General features: G+C 31.8%; 1 pseudogene; it reads right to left on the bottom strand.

Annotated features, from left to right (window-relative positions):
- Window positions 1-653: 653 nt before the first annotated feature.
- LOC149413426 (galactose mutarotase pseudogene) lies at window positions 654-3395 on the bottom strand (annotated as a pseudogene).
- Window positions 3396-8922: the final 5527 nt, after the last annotated feature.

Genomic DNA, 8922 nt, shown 5'->3' with positions numbered 1-8922 from the left:
GTTGGGACTCTTCTGAGGTATTCACTATAAAAAAATAAAAAAATGTGTATATCTATACGGGACGTGTGGGATTGCACTAACCTCCCCACATACTGGATTAATTATTATTAATAATATTTACAGATTTCCTTTTTTCCGATTAACAATTTCAAAAAGTTAGGATAGGTAATAAATATTAGTGCATAAATATTTGGCATTTTTTAAATACCGTACTAGAGTTCCAACTGCTATATTGCCAGTTTCCACTATCAGTATTTGAATCATCTTTTTTCGGTTAAGTAACGGAAAATCTCGATATATCACTATGCACACGTTTTTTCAGATATAATGTGATTGAAAAACATAAACATGTAAGAAAATTCATTTGTTCTCGCAAGAACCAGTAGCTATCGCATGATCGCTAAAAGAAACAAAAATGAGATTAATAATCTTCAAGACTGTAATTTCTACTATTCAAGCACAGACATTTTGACGATATCTTTTGAAACAAACTATATTAGAAAAACTGACAAGATGTTTAATATTATCAGAGATGTGCAAAATGGGTACCCAAAACCATTTGAAATGCAAAATGGAAATGGGTCAAAACTTTTCCATTTGAAAATGCAAAATGCAAAATGGTTTTTAGAAAAGCATTTCAATGCAAAATGCAAAATGCAAAATACCTATTTTCAAAATGCATTGAAAATGCAAAATGGTTTCTCAGGTCAAACAATCAAAATAATTATAGAATTTTTAAACAATTTTGTCATTTAATAATGGACATCAATGTAGAACAAACATATTACATGATGGTAAATCCAAAAACACCACGACTCCGGATTATGAAACCACAAAAAAATTTGCGCGGGACTAATGTTGCCAACGTAAAAACATAGAAACTGCTATCTAACATTTAATATTACAGCGTCATGGCCCCATGTTCAGTATTTGAATCAGTATTTTTTGTAATGGTATCCACTAAATTGCCAGGGCTCCTACCAGGGAGCAACTTGACAAATGTAAATTATCTCTCATAGCGAGTTTGAGGACCGACTGATATTTGGGGCTTATGAAAAAAAGATGATTGGAGATAGTAGGAAGAATGTTGCAAAAAAGCATTTAAAATGGAAAATGCATTGAGAAAAGCATTTAAAATGCAAAATGGAAAATACCCATTTTGCATTTTGCATTTCCATTTGAAATGGATTTATTTGAAATAAAGCACATCTCTGAATATTATAAATAATACAAGTTTAGTGGATGTAATAAAGATTGCATTAATCTTATGACAAACATTGTATATTTGGGTTGTGTGGTAAAACCACATATAAACAGATTACGAGTGAACAACTCTGAAAATCAGCAAAGTAATCATACGAGAATAATACAAAGCTATACTAACTGCGAATGAATGAACAATATTGAACAAATGAATGTCAAAAAAAAAATTACGTCTAAGTGGATGAAATTAAGAATTTAACTTATATTGCTCCATCAATTCAATCCCATACTTCATATCAAATGATTACGCACTCCGTGGTCAAGAGGTAAGGTTCTCGACTGCGAATCCGGAGCTCTTCGATGTTTTTTCACAATTAATTAATCAAAAATAAATATAACTAGTTATTTGCGGATCTTTTCAGAGAAGAAAATACACTCAGTATCGCCCTGCCAAAAGACCACCATTCACAATTAAAACCTTGCTTGAAATGGCTTTAACCATGTTTAGTGTACATAATTAAATAGCCAGGTACTGTTAACCTATCTAACCTATATTTTTCCCATCTCCTTCTCTTCCCCACTATCATCAGCTTTACAACATTTGGGGATGCCATAGTTTCATTGGCTCCGGACGGTTGAGGAGCAATTGGGAGCATTGGGACTCTTGCGGTATTCACATTTTTAAAAAAATCCATAATTGAAAAAATAGAACAGAAATATTATTGGCAAGTAAAATATGGAACAAAGAAAGATTTTAAATAATTTCAATGAATTTATTATTGGTCATTGGAAATTTCGAAACATTTTTTGAATTATTTTTAACATGGAGTTGTTTAAAATTCTTTTATTTTTAAATCTTTCAACATATTACCTACTAAAAAGATTCGATTATTTAAATAAATAACAAAATTAGGAAAAAGTTAGGGAAGCATTGTGTCAAACGGGTTAGATTTTACATTCGAATCAATTTTGAATTGAGTACCTGTATTCAAAATGATGGATATACTTTTTACCAGGGTACAAGACAGAGTTGGGGAAGTTCTTGTAATTAATAGCATTGGGCCAGTTCTGAGTCTCGAGACAGAAGGCTCCATGCTTGGCATAAGGCCTCCCTCCCTTTCCCAACATTGGGGTTGCGGGGTCTGGAAGATTGTTGGAAGTATACCACTGGACTCCAGGTTGATCACTGTAAACCTCCATAGCTCTTCCAGATTTGGGATGCACAACTCTTGACACAAAAGTTAATCCCTGGTTATCACCTTTGTTGATGCAGTAATTGATGTCATATCCGTAACCTCCATTAATCTTTAACAGCAGTTCTTTGAGCTGCTTTGGATTCCTGAAATCGTAAAGTGCATCAAAAACAGGGATTAGATTTCCTGTTGTGACAAATCTTGATGTAGCTTCTGTATATTTATCAGCGTTAATTGTAACGACATGATCATTGAGTTCCGCTGCTCCAGCGTCGTGTCCAGCCAGATTGAAGTATGAATGGTTGGTCAAATTGATTGGAGTAGGTTTGGTAGTTGTTGACATGATTGAAACTTTGAAGATATTTTCAGGAGTAACATCACAAGTCAAGTTTGTAATGACACTTCCAGGAACGCCTTCTTCTCCATCAATTGACAAGTAACTCAGCGTTACTTTCGTGCCTTCGACGTGATGATCCCAGTTAACTTGGTCAAATCCTTTGAAACCTCCGTGAAGGTGATGTCCATCCACATTCTTTGTAAGGGTGTAGTTTGTTCCTTCCAAAGTGAACAACCCATCGATAGTCCTATTTGAAATTCTTCCCATAGTCGCGCCAATGTAGGCTCCTTGATTCTTTTGGTATCCTTCGATGTTGTCAAAACCGAGTGCAACATCAACGACGTTTCCATCTTTATCTGGAACTTTGATGCTTGTTATGATGGCTCCATAAGAGATGACTTGAACTTCCATTTTGTTGATGGTTGTCCATGTGAATCTTGTGATAGGCTTGTTTGTTACAGGAGTCACTCCAAAGGCATCCACCTTTAATACAACACCTGGTGTAGTCATGACGATAGTTTTATTTACTATATTCACGGTAAACAATAAGATTAATCACTTTTTGCACAGTTTTTTGTTAAATAAGGAGAATGTTTGTAGCAATTACAAGTGTGTTGTCTTGTCGGTTGCACTTTTGATTGTGCTCCCCAGTATGTAATGCGACTATTTATGTAATCGTAGTTCACAGTGAGGAGTGCAGATTGCCAATCTGGCAAAGTGCCACTCGGTTCTTTGACACTTATTTTAAATCACGGTTAGCACAGGAAGATACGTACATCCCAAATACTATTTGGAGATTTGAATACTTTTTTCAATGTATGGTTTTCAAATGTGCCAACTTTTCTTTTAGATAAGATTGTTATATTAAGATGTTTGGTTGGATGGTTTTGTAATATTCCACTGATAACATTATGTTATCTGTTAGTAAGATAAGATATAAATTATTGCAGATAATTCCTGCTAATTAGAACAAAATGCGGAACTTGTTTCGATGTCCACATTATCAGCAATTATAATTCTTATGGCTCAATTGACAGTAATTACATTTCAAATAGCAGAATTGCATTATCTGTCAAGTGCCAGTGATAAAATTATTATTTTTATTATTTAGGCGAATTATCAATAATTTTCCATCAGTTTATCGATAGATCGGGTATTCTTTGACTCCGATACAAAAGGATGTGGATTAAAATAATTATATTTGCTTATTTACGTAAACTTTTATCATACAAACTAAACATCGAAACTTATAAATAATATATAAATAGTATTTGTCTTATCTCTAACATCGACATTTTTTCGGATTCACTGCCCAAATTCAAACTTGGCATCGTGTAAATAATTTAAACTATTCAATGCGCATACATACAGACACACACACATAAACATTCACACATACATTACATGCATCACACACACACCTATAAACTACACACGTCACCTGGTAATTAAGGAATAAACATTTAGCAGACATTACAAGGAAGCATATCATAGGTACCCAACATGAAATATCTTATTCCTGTATATTGTTTTATCACTGTAAAACATGTACTGTTTGTTTCTATATTATAAAATAAAATAAAAAAATTAAAATGAAGAGAAATAATAAGAACGAGTACGTGCAATATTGCACACTTTTATTTTATTTAACTTTTTGACAGCATTTCCCTTTCTATATTTAAGTAACCAAGTCATAATAGTTCCAATACATTCCTATTTAGAAAATCAATATTTATTTAAAAATGTTTTTGTTTTTCTTGGCTTCTATAAGATAATGTATACAAATACTTCAAGGGCAAGCAGAATATAATCATTCTGTTATTGTTTTTACGCAATGATAAGGATGCGGTTAGTCGAATGATTACAAGTAACAACAAAACAATTGAGATAAAAACAATACACAGACATGGCTATGACCACCTAAAGTATGTTGGGATAGGCATAAGCTAGGTCTTGTAGACGGCTTTTGAAGAACTAGACTAATAATTCCATAGAGTCCATTATATTTGTTGCCTTTTCCCCTTCATACTGTGATATTACTTTTGATTGCATATCATATTCATAATTTGTATGCATTGAGTCCATACAGGAGGTCGGCCCTCAGTAAAATGATTTTCCTCAAGGTCTATGTCACCTTTTTGATACTAAGTGGAGGGTCTTTTTGAGTAGAGGAAGGAGTGAAAATGGATCTTTTAAGAAATAAATCATTCCAACAAAACGTCTGACAGCCTCGGTTTAAATCCCGTCTTTCGTATATATATTTTATTTGATTAATTTGTGTTTTTATTTCACAAATATCTCATTAAAAATAATATATAGTATATTTTCGGCACGCTTCGGAGTAGAAGATACTCTCAGTATTGCCTTGCTATAAGACCGCCATTCAGAATTGAAACTTTGCTTTGAAACTATATTAACAAAAATAGTGGTATTGTTATATACACGAAGACGATATTTAAAGACGTACTCTTTACTGAAACGAATATGACTAATGCAAACTGTATTATTATAAGACTGAGCATTAATAATAAACTACCTATACAAATAATATCAATATACAGGACACACTCTGCTGTTATATCCACTTTTATTGGAGAATTGAATAATATTATTTTAAATAATAAATGTACAAATAATTTTCTAATTGGCGATATTAATATTAACATTGCTGAAAATAATCACACTATTGAAAAGGACAATTATATTAACATGATGACCGCTTTAAATTTTAAACCCTGTATTAATAAATATACTAGAGAATTTAATAATCAAATACCATCATGTATTGATCACATATGGTGTAATTCCAACTACATTGATAATCTTCAAACAATAATATGGAGAAACAACATAACGGACCATCATACATGTATTCTTAACCTTAATATAGAAAAACAAAACATTAATAATAGTAATAAATCTAACATGCCTAAAATATCGATAAACCAACAAATACTTAATACACGAAACATGGGAATCTATACTCTGCACAGAAGATGTAAATAATAGTGCTTTAAAATTTCATGACACCTTACAAAAGCATATAAAAGATTCAAGCTGTGAAATACACAAAAAAATATATTAAAAAAAATTCAAAAAAATTAAACCATGGATTACCCATGGTCTAGTGGTTTCCATCAGAGAAAAAGAAAAATTATTTAAACTTACAAAAAAATTCCCACTAAATAATTCGATTATTTTACACTTTAAAAAATACAGAAATAAACTAACGGCACTAATTAAAATGACCAAAGAAGAATTCTACAAACAAAAGATGTTAAATTCAGGTAACAGTGGTAAAAAAATTTGGAAAACAATAAATGAAATAATTGATAAAAAAAGAAAGACAAGTGACATTTTAAAGCTGCACATTAACAATAATATGATGCAAGTTTCTGATAACCCAAAACTATGTGCGAATGCTTTCAATAATTTTTTTTCAAATGTCGGAAAAAATCTCGCAAACGAAATAACTAACAACATAGATAATAACCACCACATCAGGAATTCAAGTAGCTTCATTAAATAAAACGGTAAAAACATTTGAAACGATAACCGAACAAGAAACTGTTGTTATAATACATAACCTAAAAACTGAGTCCGCACCAGGTTTTGATGGGATAACCGTTGAAATTCTGAAAAAAAATCTTAACTTTTTGAAAAAACCTATTACACATATCATAAATAATAGTTTTAAAAAAGGAATCTTTCCATCTATTTCCAAAAAAACTATTATTTCACCGATTTTTAAATCAGGTGATACTAAAGAAATTAATAACTACCGACCTATATCAGTATTATCAAATATCTCAAAAAATTTTGAAAAGGTAGCAAAAAAGCAACTGCTAAAATTTATTGAAACTAATAATATAGAGAGTGACCAACAATTTGGATTTCGCGAAAAAATAAGCACACAGGACGCAATCATAGATTTAACAACAAAAATACATCAAGCACTAGACAAAGGCAAAAAATCTCTTGCAATATTCATAGACCTAAAGAAAGCTTTTGTTTAGTATTGAAACAGCTTTTTGAATTACCTACCATTTTTCCTACTATCCATTTCCTTCCCTATAAACAGTCCTACCCACATTGGACATTATGAACATTTATGTTGCACTAATTGTCGCAAATACCAGTCGAGCTCGTGTCGTACATCAAGAAGGTGCCACCTAAAATTTCGTCGTCGTATCATATGTGTAAATACCGAAATAAATTCGTTTGTTGTTCGTCTCGTTTGTGGAGGAAAATTCACCAGTGCAAAGTGCATCGAAAACCCGTATTTTTGCCCGGATTCATGGGAGTTCAGGTAAGCTGTTTTCCTTCTTCCAATTATTCCCGTGCTATTTACAAACCAATTGAATGAGCTTTAGTTATCGTTTTTTTACAGTTCACTCAAAGTGTTATAGAACACGCTACATTGTTTGGTCCTCTCCCCGGATATCGATCTGGTTGGATATTGAACATCGGTTCAATTAGCCATTCAATTGTTTTTTTGAATATCACAACCTTGTCATCCATTCCCCTGTCTAAAAGCTGTTTCAACAATTTAGAATCATTATTCAATAATAGAAGCATAAATTTAGTACCTAGAATATTGTCAATATTGTTTGCAAATTCGGTGGGTAATCTTAAATTTGTTACCTTCAAATTTGAAGTAGGTAGGTGCAATTATTTTTGAATATTCTCGTGTCGGTAAAACAGATTGTTTCAATAATCAGAAAGTGGCTGGTTTTTAAGTTGGTACTACTGAGTAGTCAGCTGTCAATTGGACGGCCATATTGGAATACATTGTTTACAAATTATCTAGCTGTCAAAATAGTTTGTTGTTGTTTTTCGGAATTTTGTTTACTAAAATACTTTTCTTAAATCTGCAAATATGGCATCGAACGCGATTAAATATAAATTGGCGATTTTAGATCTAGAAAGTATTCGCGCGTCGGCGGTTAAGGCTTTAAAAACATCGGATTTATCAGATAAGATGATTTTTAAAGCACGTTTTTCGGATATAACAACAGTTAGAGATAATTTCGTACAGTGTCATATGTTTTTGGAAACTTCGAAAAAGGAGGAATCTGAAATTGCAACTTTGGAAACTAAATATTCGGAATTTCAAGATATTTATTACGAAATACAGTCACATCACAGTGAATTGTTTCCGGAAAACTTCGAAAATGATTTTGAAAGTAAAAATGTTACTAAGAATTCAAATATTTCACTTCCGAAAATTAAATTGATAAATTTTTCTGGAATTTCAACAGAATGGGTAAATTACATAAATACTTTTGATTCGTTAATACATTCAAATAATACGTTAAATCCTGTACAAAAAATGCATTATTTAATTAGTAGTTTATCTGGAGAAGCATTTATTTGTGTTAAACATCTTCCTATTTCGGAAGAAAATTATATTGTTGCCTACAATTTGTTAAAGGCAAGATTCGAAAACATTCGGTTAATAGCAGATACCCATATAGAGTTAATATTGTCATGTCAAATTGTCAAAGCCAATGATAACTTGAGGAAATTTATTTCAATATTGAAGGAAAACGTAGCGGCTTTAATGGCATTACATTTTCCAGTACATGAATGGAGTTTCCTATTATTACATATTGTTTTACGTAAATTACCAAAAGAATTACGTATTGAATTTGAAATTCAAAATAAATTGGAAAAAGTGCCTACATTTGACCAATTATTACATTTTTTGGAGCAACAATGTCTAGCTAAAGAGACCGCGTTGGGCGTTTTTCCGGAAAGTCTGTCACAAAGGGAAATCTTTAATAAAAGCCCCTCGAAAGCATATAACATTAAAAATCGTTCGAATAATAATAATAATAATGTTAGTTCTTTTGTGTCGAATGTCGTAAATAAATGTCTTGTGTGTAAATCGTCACATTATCTGAATAAATGTGAAAAATTCTTACGTCTGTCACCAAAGGACAGATTTTCATTCGCCAAGGAGCACAAGCTCTGTCTCAACTGTTTACAAAATAAACATAATGCAAAAAATTGTCAGTCTCGTTTCTCTTGTAATGAGTGTCAAGCTAGACATCACAGTCTGTTGCATTTTCCAAAGAAAATGTTTGAAAATACTGAAAATCAGGAAAATTCTGAAAATCAAGAAAATTCTGAACCACTTGCGTTAACAACGTTCTACAATAAAAATAGTAAATCGGTACTGTTGTC

Source organism: Hesperophylax consimilis, chromosome 22, assembly GCF_061612785.1.
Source record: "Hesperophylax consimilis isolate HC1 chromosome 22, BYU_Hcon_1.0, whole genome shotgun sequence".
NCBI classification, from domain to species: domain Eukaryota; kingdom Metazoa; phylum Arthropoda; class Insecta; order Trichoptera; family Limnephilidae; genus Hesperophylax; species Hesperophylax consimilis.
Note: the sequence above shows the minus strand (reverse complement) of the source record. Positions and strands in the feature narration are given on the sequence as shown.